The sequence below is a fragment of the Bos grunniens genome, chromosome 9, assembly GCF_055505025.1.
Source record: "Bos grunniens cultivar Pamir isolate PY7600 chromosome 9, Bosgru_T2T1.0, whole genome shotgun sequence".
NCBI lineage: Eukaryota > Metazoa > Chordata > Mammalia > Artiodactyla > Bovidae > Bos > Bos grunniens.
Window position 1 is genome coordinate 73,734,892 of NC_141173.1, and position 16,053 is coordinate 73,750,944.

The window sequence follows — 16,053 nt, forward strand, 5'->3', positions numbered from 1 at the left end:
CAACTTGAGTTAGCCCAGTGAAACTGATTTCAGACTTCTGGCCTACAGAACTGAAAGAGAGTAAGTTTGTGTTGTGTTAAGTCGCTACGTTTATGGTAACTTGTCACAGCGGCCATAAGAAACTAGTACATAGTAGCACTAGATGACTTCTGTGGCTCTTTCTAATCCTAACTGCTACTTCCTAGCTATGGCCCATTGCTAAGTGGCCTAGACTTGGCAATACTTGGGTGCCTTGAGAGATCTTGTTTTGTTTGTTTTTTTTTTAAAAAAAACATTGTTTGACATAGCAAGTGCATTCAAAGAAGGTAATTAAAGAAGAGTGTCTGCAGGTTCACATGAGATTTTGTTCCCTAAAGAATTGGTATGCAGAGAAAAACATTCATCTTCCCCTAGAATCTGAACCCAAACTTCATTCCAACTTTCTCTCCTACTATGTCCTACTCTCCAGCCCTATCAGTCTTCCCGTCACTTCCCAAACAGGCTCTTCCATGTTCACATTTCTTGGTTGGTCCTCAGCATGAAGGGCCATGTCCCCAAAGTTCCAACCAAGTGCAAATTCTCAAAATCTCTCCCTGACCACCCAGGTCACATTTACTCTTTCCTTCTTCTATTTTCTCTAAATATATCATTTGAGTTGCTTGTGTTCAGACTCTTAAATCCACGTTCTATATAGTGCTTGCACATCAGTCTCCTCCATTAGACAGAAGGAACATGGAAGGCAATGTGCACAGCTTATTCATTTTGGTGTTTCCTGAGCAGCATCTACTAAAGTAGACGGGCCATGTTTCTGGTATCAAACTCACAGATGACTAGAGCCAAAGAATCAATTATTGTTGCTTTTCATAAGTGCAACATTTTTCTATATGAAAAGTTGTGAAGGAACATTTATTTATGAGTGCTCCGTATCTTTTTCTCCTTATGTTCTAGTGTTTTACTTTAGTGTAAATTTCCTAGGATTACCCTTCCTCTGACACACCATAAATAAGTAGGGAAAAAATTAGCCAAATCTTACTTGCAATTTTTTTTCCCTTTAAAAGTATTAAAAGTTAACTCAGGAGCCAGGGAAACTGTTAAGAGTTTTTTTTAAAGCATGATACATTGCAATTACATAAGCCCATCTGATTTTTACCTTTACCCATCATTCTTTCTCTTCCTTAAAACTTAGGATTAGGGGCATTTTAAGAGCTTAAAAACTATTTAAAAGTGTCAGGAGTAATCATTGATAATAAGTCTTTGCCCCCTTGTTCCAAAAACAAATTCAGACTAAGTAAAGCTTGTCAATAGACCCTGAACAGTAAAGGCAATTTATTCCACCTTTTTTGTATTAAGCCATATCCCACTCTGGATTTGATGATGGAGAACAAAGTGGTAAAATTAGTTCACTCCAGAAATACCTTCCAGTGGTAGAATGCTTGTCATCTTACTCATTTCCTTGATCATAGTTGGTGATGATGCCAAACCCTTCATTTGGATAGCTAAGGGAGCTTAACTCTTAAATCCTCAGTACACCAAAAAAGGAGATAAATAGATAGTACCAAAGTGCCTATTACCGTTATTTTTCAGATGGGTAAATAGATCCAAAGGTCAAGTTCTCATAGTATGTCTGTGAACAAACCACAAAGAGGATGAAGCTAATGGGTGCCCAGTGTTGCTTTATGACCACTTGTCTGATCAAGACAGTCAACTGAAAGCCCCTGACTTGTTTGAACGAGGCGTGTGAATTCACACATGATGCATTTGAGTGACAGCGATACTGAAGGAGAGTCCACACAACAGCTGTTCAGATTTAGCAGCAGCATCAATAATTTTATCTTTATAAACAATAAATAGATACTGGTTCTTTAAAGAAAAAAAGTCTGCTAATCCTTCTGATAACAAGAGAACATCAATGATACGTTACTATCTACAAATAAATAAACAAACCTCTCAAACTAAACCCAGGTCACCCACATAACTAACATCTTCTTTCATCATTGGTCTTCAGGGACACAAGGATGTTCTAAGTATTTTCCGGTCCATTCTCCTCTTTAAGACACAGGTCAGGACAGTACAACCTCAAGGCTAAGATTTGGGATGAATGTTTATACTGCTGCTCTCTCCCATCAAAAGAATTACAATGACATAACAACCTGAATATCTCTGGAAAAACCTAAGGGGAGAGGTCTTTATTCCAAAAAAAGATCTAGCAGCTAAAGCAGGACAGAATAAGAAGTGCCTGGTTCAGAAAATCTGGCCAAGTCAGTGCATTCTGTACAAAGTAAGTTTTATCTGTTGTCTAGTACAAAAAAAAAAAAAATGTAGGAACACATTGTGAATGTGAATTTTCAACAAATATATGTGCATTCTGGATTAGTTAATTATTCTATCGCTTTTTAGTACCTTGAAAGGTAAATTTAAAGTTAAGTGTTTGATCTGTATATTTTGAGGACTGCTGCTGCTGCTGCTGCTAAGTCGCTTCAGTCGTGTCTGACTCTGTGCGACCCCATAGACGGCAGCCCACCAGGCTCCCCTGTCCCTGGGATTCTCCAGGCAAGAACACTGGAGTGGATTGCCATTTCTTCCTCCAATGCATGAAAGTGAAAGGTAAAAGTGAAGTCGCTCAGTCGTGTCCGACTCTTAGCGACCCCATGGACTGCAGCCTACCAGGCTCGCCTGTCCATGGGATTTTCCAGGCAAGAGTACTTGAGTGGGTTGCCATTGCCTTCTCCGATTTTGAGGACAGAAAGGCCCAGATCTGGGCTAGGAAACTGCCAAGCTAGAAATGGTTCTTGGCAGAATTCCATCTGGCCATCCACTGATTTTCTAAAATTAAGTGTTCTTTGCTTCTCTCTCTAATTATTTGGATGAATAAAATTTAAGAGAAAGCATGTCATCTCAGACTTCATAATACTGGGTATACTCAGATGTGTAATTTACAGAAGGAAGTACATCTCTGAAACTTTCATAAAAAGCACAAACCAAAGTCAGGCCAATGTAAGTTCAAATTTTGATTATGCCATTTGGCTTATGTACCCTAGGACAAGGAACTTAAACTCTCTGAGTTTCAGTCTCCTTATCCATAAAATAAAAATAATAGTACTTCTTGGCAGTGTTAATAAGTTGAAACATGTCATCAAGTCTACACACAACCTGTAGACACTCCAAAAGTGGCAGCTGTTATCCATTATATAAAGCAGCACTATTTATAGAATGGACACATAAAATATCCTTTAGAATATTTTAAACTCTGTGAGCTTGAGTTCTAATAGACTGCCTTTTATAAACTGTTAGACCTCGTATCTCTAGCTGGCACTAGATAAAGATGTGCTAATTTGTTTAATTATATATTTTCTTCAAAACAAACAAATTATACCAACTTTCACCCAGAGCTTCCATTTCCCTTGCTTACTTTATTCATTTCATCAATGTCTCTGGAAGTAGTTTGCCACTAAATGGTAAAGAGCAAAACAATAGCAACAAAACTATTTTGGCGATAGAACAACAAATAGGCCCCAACGGAATAGAGAAAAATAATCTAAAGCAGGAAAGTCTGCCTCAGGAAGGTTGGTCTTGGCTGTCTGTGACGCTGTGTTGAGAAGGAAGTTAAGGTAATAGAATAGGGCACAGTGGATGCAATGAGGAGTAGTGGACAAGGTAGAATAATTTCAAGTTCAGCTCCAGGGAAGTCACAACCATTTATCAGCAGAGCCAGAGCTATAACCAAGGTCATCAGATTTAGACAGAAACAGCTGAGATCATAAATCACCATCCAGAGTATGTGAAGCTTTCTACAATGATGCCTTTAGCTGGGAGCTTTGGTGAGTTCCATCACCCTTTCTGATCTGTTTCCTTATCTGTTAATTGAAAGGGTTGGACTAGATGAACTCTCAGATCCTTTCCAGTATTAATAGTCTATGTGCATATGTTTCTATATAGTACAACTTGGCTCTCTAGATTAAGAAGATTACATTTTTAATAGTGCTTTAGAGTTTACCAAAAGCTTTTGAAGTTACCATTCTATTTGACCTTTACAACTACTTTGTAAATCATGCATTTTCATCCTGCAATTTTATGGAATAGTGAAAACCACTCAGTCATGTCTGACTCTTTGCAATCCTATCTACTGTAGTTTACCAGGCTCCTCTGTCCATGGGATTCTCCAGGCAATAATACTGGAGTGCATAGTCATTCCCTTCTCCAGGGGATCTTCCTGACCCAGGGATTGAACCTAGGTCTCCTGCATTGCAGCAGATTCTTTACCATCTGAGCCAACAGGGAAGAAATTTTACAGATGAAGGAACTTAATCTCTGAGAGATCAAGCGAGTCAGCCAAGGGTACAGGATTTGCTAGCAATGGAAATGTGCACATTCAGGCCTCAAAATAAGCTGAGGGACTTAGTATTAAAAATACAAATATATAATATACAAGAAAAAAAGTGCAAGTAAGTGAGATAGAAAGGGTTGGAGGGAGAGGTGTCAGGGAAGAGAAAATACTTACAGGCTGAAATAAGAAGCTAAAAGGCCAGAAGCACTTGTACAAATTGCCAAGGGCAGGTAAAGACTTTTCTAAAAACAAAGAAGAGGTAGCCCCACTACTTGGCAGATGGCTTAAAATTAAAAGGCCCAAGAGGGAGGGTATAGTATATATGAATAATTATGGCTGATTTGCATTGTTATATGGTAGAAGCCAACACAGCATTGTAAAACAATTTTCCTCCAATTAAAAAATAAATTTAAAAAATACTTAAAAAAAACAACAGACAAGAAAGGATGAGCTCTCTCCTATTTTGTTTCTGCCTTAGAAAGAGTATCTTTCAGTTGGAAAATATAGAACATAGTAAGGCTTTGAGATCAAAACACTATCTGCCCTATTTATCCAAAGTCAAGTTCCTAGGCTTGGATAAGCTATCTCAAGTTTCTAGAAGGATCCTATTGTGATTGGAAGATCAATTTCTGAAATCTCAGCATTCATAGAAACTAAAAAAATGTTGGAAATGTAGAGATGGACAAAAGTTCCAATTTTTTTTAAAAAGCAGTTTCCAAAAATTATTGATGAATGTTTGATATCAATCTTTAACAAAGTTCTACAAAGATAGGTTGGTTAAACAGATGATATGCAGAACTTATGAAAGGAAGTACCAACCAAAGAGAGCTCCTATTAGTTGACCAAGAATAAGTCAAGGTCATGTAGCCTCATGATGAAGTTATTAGACTATCGTCAGTTTAGAAACGCTATAGATGTGGTAAATATTCATTTCTAAAGATATTTGGCAACTTTTTCTTTAATATCTTCGTAGAATCTGCTTGATAGTATAGTTAGTGGAGTCATAATAAACTGAATAATTCAAAGAGAATTGATAAACATTGATTAATCAAATTTGCACATGAGTCAAAGAAGGATAAACAATGTCTCAAAAGACAGCTCAAGATTTAAAAGAATCTCGCAGTGCTGAAACTATAGATTTAAATGTTACCAAGGATCAGTGAAAAGGTGCACTTGGGTTCTAAGAAACAACCTAAAGGGACTTGTTGGTTGCTTTGAGAAATTTGAAAATTTCTTGTGTGCTAAGGACATCGTGACACTCAGTCCTAAATTCTTTGATGATATGAAGCATGATTGCATGCATATGCATAGAAGTGCTGAGAGCTATGGGTCCCACCTTCTATGAGGGACTAAAACAGAGGACTAAAGAAGAGACCTAGCAGTAAATTCTCTTCATGTGATTTTGACACTGAGATGAATGGAGGACAAAGACCCATGTCACATGAAGAATGTTTATGATGGCATGTGGCCTTTACTGGGGGCTTCCCAGATGGCTCAGTGGTAAAAAATCAGCCTGCCAATACAGGAGATGCAGGTTTGATCTCTGTGTTGGGAAGATCTCCTGGAAAAGGAAATGGCAACCCACTCCAGTATTCTTGCTGGGATAATTCCACAGACAGAGGAGCCTGGTGGGCTACAGTTCATGGAGTCACAAAGAGTCAGATGTGACTGAGCATGCATGCATGCCTGAAGTGACCTTTATTAGAAAATATATCACATTCTTAGCTGAGAAAAAGAAAAATGTTTTTAATGAATGAATGAATGGATCAGTCGACAAATGAATGTCTGAGGACAGAGTACTGGTTACTGGCCTTTTCCCCTTCCCCAAAATATGTTAGTAATGATCAGAGCTTGTAAAAGAATACCCACAATCTTCCAGAAACCTAGATTTTATTCAGAAGGCTGGTCCCCTCGTTTCTGAACTCCCTTAATGTTGTCCTTTGGCCCTCTGGCATTCACAACCTTGATCAAATCGTTTTTGCTTTAATTTCTCCTGGTTCTGTTTTTGAGAAATTCAGTGAAAATAAGAATTCCTAATTAGAGCACTCAGTGTTCTTCTAAAAATTGGCCGCTGGTACACATTCTCTGTTGACACACCTGTGGGAGGAAAGGACAACCAGTGAAGCACTGATGCTGAGTGCGGGGGGCCCAGGAAGGCTGGGTGGGAAGAAGGTCGCCTCCGGTGTCACAGTTTTGTAATTCACACAGCAGAAGAGAAGCATGAGGAAGCCCATAGGTTCCCAAGAGGAAGGGAAGTATATGAGGGAAGAACTCATGACCTTTCATTTACAAAGACCAAATTATACACTTTATTTCAGTATAGCATAGCAACTGTTTTCTTTTTTTTCCCCATAGAGAAATTTGACCAAAAGCTCCCGAGGGAGAAAATACAGTCAGGCAAACCTATATTTATATAGTTGAGGCTTCATCTTCAATTAGGATAAGGACTGAAAAGTTTAAACACTTCTACACAGTTTGTTTCCAGGACTCTCCTCTGTACGGCCATGCAGAGGCCACGGACCTGCAGACTCGGATGCTGAGGACTAAGACACAGCAAACTTCCTTCCAATTCTGTGTCCCCACCCTCAGAAATACTCACACATACACATGCATACCATACACATTCTGCTTCTAACTATCTACAGATATAATTTCCTTTTTTATTTTTATTTTTAGTACATTAATTTACTCATAAAAACATTCTAAAAATGTACAATTTTTCCTTTTTAACACAGTGTGATAAAACATTAAAAAACCCAAAACAGAATACTTGACATTGATAATCTAAAATCAAATTAGCAGAGGATTAAATATTTACAAAACTCTATCTTTTAGAGATATTTATAGTTACACGCAACATTGCAGGACTGACATAAATGAATGGCTCAAAAACAGGAGAATTTTCCTTCATTCCTAAAAAAGAGAATACTTCCAATAGAAGATGTGAAAATATCTTATCAAAGACACTGATCATCTGATTTCATGATCCCAAATATTTAAATTTCAAGATGCAATTAACAATACCACCCAATACGCATAGCTACAGAAAACAAATGTGTTGATGTTTACTTGCTTTGTCATGTCCAGCTCTTTGCAACCCCGTGGACTGTAGCCCACCAGGCTCCTCTGTCCATGGGATTTCCCAGACAAAAATACTAAATGAATGTGTAGTGGGGAAAAAAAGAAAAAGGAGATACAGGAAAAGATGGAATCATGTTTGTTTCTATGATGCAAATGGACTGACAGGGGTTTCCATCACCACTGATACAAGGTGTAACTCTGAGGGACTCCAAGCATGGCATTTTCTTTAATTCTCATGGCAGCTCTGACAAAAAGGTACTATCATCCTTATTTTAAAGAAGAGGAGATTGAGATTTGGCAAGGGAGGTAATTCATCTGAGCCACACAGTCCGAGAGACATAACCCATCTGCCAGCTCCAGAGTCTGTGCTTTCCCTTTTATACAACATGCACCTCCAGTGACGACAATACAGACTAACACACGAAAGTGTGATAATGACCGAATGAAGACCTAAACAGGGTGGGAGAAGAAAGAAATCCCAGCTGGCTGGCTGGGAGCAGGAAAGCCTTTGAGAAGAATAAGTCATTTGAAACGTGGAAAAAACTAGAACGTCAGCAAGTGGAGCTGCAGAGAACATGATAAAAACTTCTAAGCGTGGCCTGAAATGCACCCTAGGCAGCAATGACATTCGTCCCTCTAACTTTAGGTAGATAAAAATTAGTATCATTCTTCAAGCTCAGGTGTTGTCCTAAGAGACTGTGCCTTTCATCATTACTGATAACCATACAAAGAAAATGAACTAGAATTGCAACACAGGTTTTAAGTTCATATCACATGGCTTATAATTTAAGAATGGTTTGGATACTGACACCAGTAATCAAACAAAATAAAAGAACATCTCAATAGCTAGAGAATTTAATTCAACTTTTCTTTTCAAGGTCACACTGTCTGTGAGTAAGAGATTGGAATAAAGACCCTTGGTGAACTCAGTACTTGAACATATCCATAACAAAGCCTTGCAAGTAAAGACCAAAAAATACTAGCCTATGCTTTTTTTTTTTAACTTCATACTGTGCCACCAGGAAATAAAATAATTCATATTTGTTAGTTAAGAAAAATTACATAAAGGTGCTATTCCAAGCAAACAATAAAACCAAACCAGGGCGATGAATAGCAGTTGGGCTTGTTTTTCAAGATTTCTCAGACAGGTGTGTTAGATTAGTAAGGACAAGAGGACCTGTACTTGCCATGTTATACTGAGATTCACACAAGAATACAGATTTTAGATGAGATGCCAGATGACAGGATGTGTGGTCAAGGTGAAGTGGAGATCCTATGGTCAAGCCTCCAGCCTTTGGGATAGGTTTAGAATGTTACTGCTATGGTCTGAATGTTTGGGTCCCCCAAAAAACTCATATAGTAAAATGCTATGCTCAGTGCAATGGTATTAGGAGGTAAGACCTTCGGGGAGTGATGAGGTCAGAGGGTGGAGTTTTCATAAATGAGATTAGTGCTCTTATAAAAGAGACCCCGCTGAGCTCATCTTCCTCCATGTGAGGACACAGGGAGAAGCCAGCAGTCTGCAACCCAGAAGAGGACCTTCACCAGAGCTCCACCACCCTGGCACCCTGACGTCCAGTGAGGAGACTGTTGTTATTTTTTAGTCGCGAAGGCACATACAACACTTTTGCCACCCTGTGGACTGTAGGCCACCAGGCTCTCCATCCAAGGGATTTTCTAGGCAAGAATACTGAAGTGGTTGGCATTTCCTTCTCCAAGATGAGATCAGTAGATGATAATTCATTTTGGAACATGACACCTCAGGGCTTGTGATCCTCAAAAGAAATCTGGGGCAGGGAGTGGGGGAAGGGGCGGGGCTTTAAGCAAACAGTTAAAAATGTAACAGGAGCAAAGTTCAAGAAATTTACAAAATCAAAAAGAACAAATTCTTGTTTCTACTACAGTTATTAATAACAATGATTAGGATAGCAGAGACTTGGAAAATGGGCTGGGCATAGCCAGATTTTTTTTAGGAACAATAACAGACAAGAGCATGAAAGAAGGAATAGGAAACAATCTAGAGGTGGGCATCTCAGTTCAGTTCAGTCACTCAGTCGTGTCTGACTCTTTGCGACCCCGTGAATCACAGCATGCCAGGCCTCCCTGTCCATCACCAACTCCCGGAGTTCACTGAGACTCATGTCCATCGAGTCAGTGATGCCATCCACCCATCTTATCCTCTGTCGTCCCCTTCTCCTCCTGCCCCCAATCCCTCCCAGCATCAGAGTCTTTTCCAATGAGTCAGCTCTTCGCATGAGGTGGCCAAAGTACTGGATTTTCAGCTTTAGCATCATTCCTTCCAAAGAAATCCCAGGGCTGATCTCCTTCAGAATGGACTGGTTGGATCTCCTTGCAGTCCAAGGGACTCTCAAGAGTCTTCTCCAACACCACAGTTCAAAAGCATCAATTCTTTGGCACTCAGCCTTCTTCACGGTCCAACTCTCACATCCATACATGACCACAGGAAAAACCATAGCCTTGACTAGACGAACCTTTGTTGGCAAAGTAATGTCTCTGCTTTTGAATATGCTATCTAGGTTGGTCATAACTTTCCTTCACAAACATCCATCTGGAGGTGGTGAGGGACTAATTCAGAGAGTGACCACAGGAATGACATAGGATAGCCAAATTTGAAATTCATTTTAGAGCAAAATTTCTTGAAAAAATTGGGCTACGAAGTGAGAGAGAGGGAAGGATGAGGACATTCCTAAGATTTCTGAGAACAGGTGAGTAGACATTATTAATCAGCCCAGAGTATACCAAAGTTTTCCTTTCTGCCTTGTTCTTTCCTTTGTACTCACATACCACACCTACCCCAGGCTCTGACAGGTTTCAAAGATATTGGGCCTGACTCTAATCCTGCTGGTAAGAAGAAAATAAATCATTAGCCTTTTTAAAATACTTACAATTTCTAGTGCATGAATAAATAGCTTGTAGTACTTGAAAATAATAAATCGGGTCTTGGAACTGAAAGTAGTGATTCACTAGTGATGAATGATGCTATTGTTTAATTCCATCACTCATTACTTCATTAGTCTTCACAACATCTCTTACAAGTCTCTGCTTCTCCAAGTGGAAATTAATGCAGATCAGCTCACCTAACTCTATTATAGCCCATCCATCTCCATTCCACCCCCTTAGTACCCCAGAGACTGAAGAGCTACAGACCTTTTGTCATATGCCAGATTTCCTTACAGCTAGCCCAGAGGAAACCACCAGAAGCTCTGTTTTTTCTTAGGCAGTAAAGTATGTGAACCTATAACAACCAAGTGTTAATCTCTCAGTCGTGTCTGACTCTTTGTGACCCAATGAACTGTAGCCCGCCAGGCCCTTCAGGCCATGTAATTTTCCAGGCAAGAATATTGGAGTGGGTTGCCATTCCCTTCTCCAGGGGATTTTGCCAACCCAGGGACTGAACCCAGGTCTCCTGCATTGTAGGCAGATTCTTTACCATCACAGTCACAAGGAAAAGCAGAGTGAAATTAGGTAGTGAGTCTAATTGAAATCAGGTCACAAATCTCAAACAAATAAAAGGCCTATTCCTTTTAGAGATTTCTGATTTGTAGGAAGAACACTGACTTTTACTGCAATAGTAAGCTAGTTTTTTTCCTTCACTAGGTAAAATGAAGGAAAGCAGACAGACCAGGGGTAGGGTGGAGAAGGACGGAATTTGTAAATATGAGCATAAGCATTGTAAACTTTGCTGGTCAAATAGAAATTTTGGCAGTCTTACAGTTTTGGAAAGCTCCTTTTGAGATCTGGAGAGAGAAATAAAATCACTAAAAAACTGAGGCCCAAGGCTTAAGTGACGTGTAGGCAATGCTTCATAGATAATGTAAATGAAAGTCAAGGCTTAAACTCACAATATTGTTAATAATCACAATAGTTTAGAGTTGTTTTTTTTTAAAGACAGTGCCTCCAGAGTCCAGACCTTTTCTATTGCAAATGGGTTAACCAAGTCTCAGAGAGACGAGGTGACTAACTCAACGTCAAGCAAATAGTGATCTGATTATTTGAAGGACACACAGCTAACCCTTACGTAAGAAAAAATTTACTCATTGCCCTCAGAAAGCATGTTTTGAGAGCCAGGTGTATATTACATGCTAATAGATATGCACAGAGAAATTTGGGCGAAGTTCTTATCTCATGCTGAGAGCACTGACTCAGATGGACAGTTGTACAAAGAGCATCAGATAGAGAGTTCAGCTGAGTCTTCAAGGCCTAGGTCAAATGCAGTCTCCACCCTGAGCCATCCTAGTCTCCCAGCACATGGCTGCCTCTGAATTCCAGGGCACTTCAGTCATTTCTCTGCTAGTAAATTTGGCACTTATTTTTTTGTAGCTTTTACCTTAGTGCCAACCCTGTTCCAAGTGAGTTCCTCAAAACAAGCCTATGTGATGTGCCCTAGTATCATCCTCATTTAATAAATGGAGATCTAAGGGACAGAGATAGGAGGTCTCTGCCAAGGTGGAACAGGATTCAAGTCAAGGCTGTCTGGGCTCCCCCACACTCTTTTCACCATGTTAAGGCTATAGGCATCCACACCCAACTTTTTGTTCAACCTTCAGGATTACTGAGAGCAGAGTTCAGTCTGATTCATGCCTGTGTTCCAGAGAACATTTAACATAGTGCCTGGGGCAAATCTAAAAATCAAATCATTAACTAAATAGATGAATAGCAAGTAGGTGAAGATGGCATCAAGGCATCTGGGCTTAGATCACATAGGATACACACGGGCTTAGATCACATGGGATACGCACGGGCTTAGATCACATGGGATACACACAGGCTGATGGAACTGGAGAAAGATGTCCTTTATCTTTGGTCATTTCATTCCCACGTACTGCCCGCCTGCTACCTTCCTTGGGCTGCTGCACTAAAAAGAGTTAAAAAGTATGACTTGCAAGGGAAATTGTCCACTGCAGGATGACAGCAGTTCTTGATGAAACTCAGAAGAAGAAATGTGACTTTGTTGCTCTTTCTTCCCCTTCTATTTTGTTCTTCCCCAATCTGGGTGGCTCCCATGTGAAGTGACCTCGTCTTAGGTTGATGGGTTTGGAGAAGTCACTGCTGGGTTGCCAGGAAGAGAACAGTCTGACCACACCAGTGGGACAATCACCTGAACAATCTACAGGCACATGCTATAAAATATATATCCACTCACACGTATGATTCAGCCTCACTCAAATGTTCCCTGCAGTTTAGATTTGAATATTTGATTTACCCTTCCCTCATAAAGCACCATAAAATCGCCTTAGTGCATGACTCACTTTCTTTCATTTACTCACATTTCAGTGATGATAATTAACCTTGGCTAATAGTTTTCTTCACTGGACTGACTCAGAGGTTGTTAAAACCAGCAAGCTCACATAATAGACAGTGGAAGATAGAAACACGCAATGCAGTTTGGCTCATGTGTTCCCACATTGACATCTAACACACCCTTGGGAACTCTCAGCTGGGAGGTCTCTCGGTCAAAAGCAGGGACCCTGGAGCCCAAGTCCTCCATTTTGGTCAGTCTCATGACAGAGGTAGTTCAAGAGCCGGCAACTGGGATAGAAAAAGCAAGAAAAGGAATGGAAGTGTTTTCTTGTTATTATTATATTTTATAATAAAACAGTGTATTTGATTATCTATTTGGCTTTAAATTACATGACTTGTTCCTCAAAAAGTTAAACATAGAAGTACCATATGACCCAGCAATTTTACTCCTAGGTATGTACCTAAAGAACTGAAATCAGATATTGAAACCAATATACCCACTTGCACTTTCAGAGTGGCACTATTCCCAGTAACTAGAACATGGAAAAATCCCAATGTCCATCAACAGATAAATGGGTAAACAGACTGTGGCATACACATAGAGTAGAATACTGTTCATTCATAAAAAGAAGTGAGTGCTGATACATGCTGCCCTAAGGTTAACCTTGAAAACACATGCTAAGTCAAAGAAGCCAAACACAAAGGTCACTTATTAGTGACTCCGTTTATACAAGACTTTCAGAATAGGTAAATCCACAGAAACAGAAAATGCATTAATGGCAGCCAGAGGCTGAAGGAAAGGAGAAATGGGAGAATGATTGCTTAATGGGGACCATATTTTCTCTTAAGGAGATGAAGATGCTTGGGAAGTAGATAAACATGATGACTATATGGCATTGTGAATGAACTAATTGCCACTGAGTTGTTCACTTCAAAATAGTTAACTTTATGTGATGTGAATTTAATGTCAGTTTTCAAAAATTGCATGCCTTCCCATTGAGATATTGTTAATATAAATAAAATTATAAACTTTCCATTCTTGGGTAAATCAATTTGGCATACAGCCTACCATATAAGGATGATGTTCAAGATACTTAATAACAGCAAGGAACACATGCCCCCAGTCAGAAATGACACCTCTCATTAGTGCGAGTCAGCTGACTGTCAGCACTTCCTGGCCTTCAGACCAAAAAACCACCAAAGAATCATTTTCTATATGAGCTACGCATTGCAGGTCAGCAGACATGATGTCACTGACTCCTCACCAACAATTCAGACTCATTTGTTAAGAGATCATTCTTCCATTTTAGAAGAAACTAAAGTTCAGTGAGACTAAGCAATTTATTGATAATCACACAAATATTAAGGGCAGAACCAGGACTCACATTCAGGCATTCTTATTTCAAACCAAGATCTCTTTAGTGCACAAAAGTCCTTTTCCTCAAGACAACTTGCATCCAAACAACGCAACTGCTACAGATTTTTTTTTTTTTAACTTTACAGATTTTTGAAAAGGATATTGGCCCAGATTTTTAAATTAATGAAAGAAGATGGTATAAAATACCAAATGAAGAAACAGATTAGATTTCTTGAAATAAGCTCAATGGTATGGTTACATTAATAAAAACTAGTATTTGACAGTTTAGTATTTTGCTAAAATATGTACCCTGAATATAAATATAGCAAAAACTTTTACCCCTTCCCCAACGCTTTACTAACAAATCTGATGATAGCAAAGTGTTCAGGGCTGACCTTCACAAGAAGGCGACCTGTTGGGTCACACAGGGCCCTGTGCTCAGAGGTTTCATGGTTCAAAACCCTGCAGTTGCCACTTTGAAATTCTTAATTATTTTTGAACACAAAGTCCTGATTTTTATTTTGCACCAGGTACTACAAATTATGTAGCTGGACTTACCAGCTTCCAACTAATATTAATCCTTATCTGACCTACTTAGAAGAGCTATTATGAATGCTGAATAGAGGTCATGTTATAAAATTCTTTATAGTTTACAAAGCATTTTCACATAAGAGTTACTCTTCTTCAGTTAACAGTTTTGTAATTATTTAGATTCACTGTGAAGTGGCTCCTTGAGAAATATACTGCCCATCTAAACCCAGGTCTCCTGACTCTCAGGGAAGGGTTCTTCTAGAAGCTTCTACTGATGCCTTTGCAGCCTTCGGCATTAAGTTCTAGTGATTCTTCTCCAAAAAGGCCTTGTCGTTTGCACCCTAAAGCGTATGAAGAATCTCCTTGCTAATTCTCACTCTCACTTACTCTCTGTCATGTCACTCATGCCCTTCATAACATTGTCAGCATCTGTAATTATTTCTTTCTTGTTTGTTCATTATCTGTCAGCTTCACTGGAATGTAAACTCTACAAGAGCAAGAACCTCTCTGATTTCATCAGTCAGTATGTACTTCCAGCACATGGAAGGCACTCAGTAAGTCATTTCCTGAATGAGTGAGTGAATGAAGAAATGAATGAATACTCCTTTCTAGTAAACAGGAGAAGGCTGCTTTCTGCACCAATTCTAAAGCACCATGATGTCCTTTGGTCCCACGGTCAATGGGTGGACTTTGTTGGAATGTATTGGTTCACAAATGTTTAACTATCAGCTTATTTATCTACCTGAGATTCTAAATGATAATATAAAATGGCTTTGGAATTTGTACTAAGCCAACAGTACACATGGTACAGAATGTTCTCAGAAGCAACAGGACTCATGAATAATGAAGCAGCCACTTCTCCAACTTTATGGCCCTGCCTGTCTGGTGTTCTTGCCCATAAACCTTTCACCTTCTGATCTGAATCTGGATTCTCCCCTTCCATGTGAGATAACAGATGAAATCCAAGGGAATTACCTATATCCTGATTCTTGGCTGCCACACAGACATGACAGCTTCCACCCAGCTTGTGCCTAGAGCCCTGCTATTTTATGGAAAGAATGTAATTAACACCATCTACCACAAACTTTGCTCCCCTCAGAGCCTCTGACCAAAGCAGCTTTATTCCATTCAGAATGTGAGTGCTAGATGACTCCAGATGGCAAAGCTGAATCAACAGACCCCGGCAGGAAGGTTGGGTTTATTTCACAGCAGGTAGGAATGTGCAGCTGAAGCACAAACAGAAAATTTCTTTGACCTTCCCTGAATTATGTGAATGTTTGCTGTGCTAATAAAAATCATAACCTATTGGCCTATTTGCTCCATACACAAAATTTTTTGACTAGCAAATTTACACATAGCTTTACTCACATCGATGTCATTTATACACACACAGAGACAAAAATTCTCTCATTACATGCTCACTCCCCTCTTATAGAGGTATTTTTTAACATTTTAAAGTATATTTCTCTGTTAACATTTTAGAATATATTGTTCTTATACTCTTCCTGCCTTTAAAAAC

General features: G+C 39.3%; 1 long non-coding RNA gene across 2 annotated transcripts in view; it reads left to right on the forward strand.

Annotated features, from left to right (window-relative positions):
- The window catches only part of LOC147366176 (uncharacterized), a 34,454-nt gene that overhangs the window by 3,916 nt on the left and 14,485 nt on the right, over positions 1-16,053 (forward strand). Inside the window, exon 2 of one of the 2 annotated variants that reach the window (XR_015132412.1) lies at positions 15,003-15,088. The exons of the other annotated variant lie outside the window; for it this stretch is intronic. This is a non-coding gene — a long non-coding RNA (uncharacterized LOC147366176). The remainder of the gene's footprint in view (positions 1-15,002; positions 15,089-16,053) is intronic. 2 annotated transcript variants of the gene reach the window in all.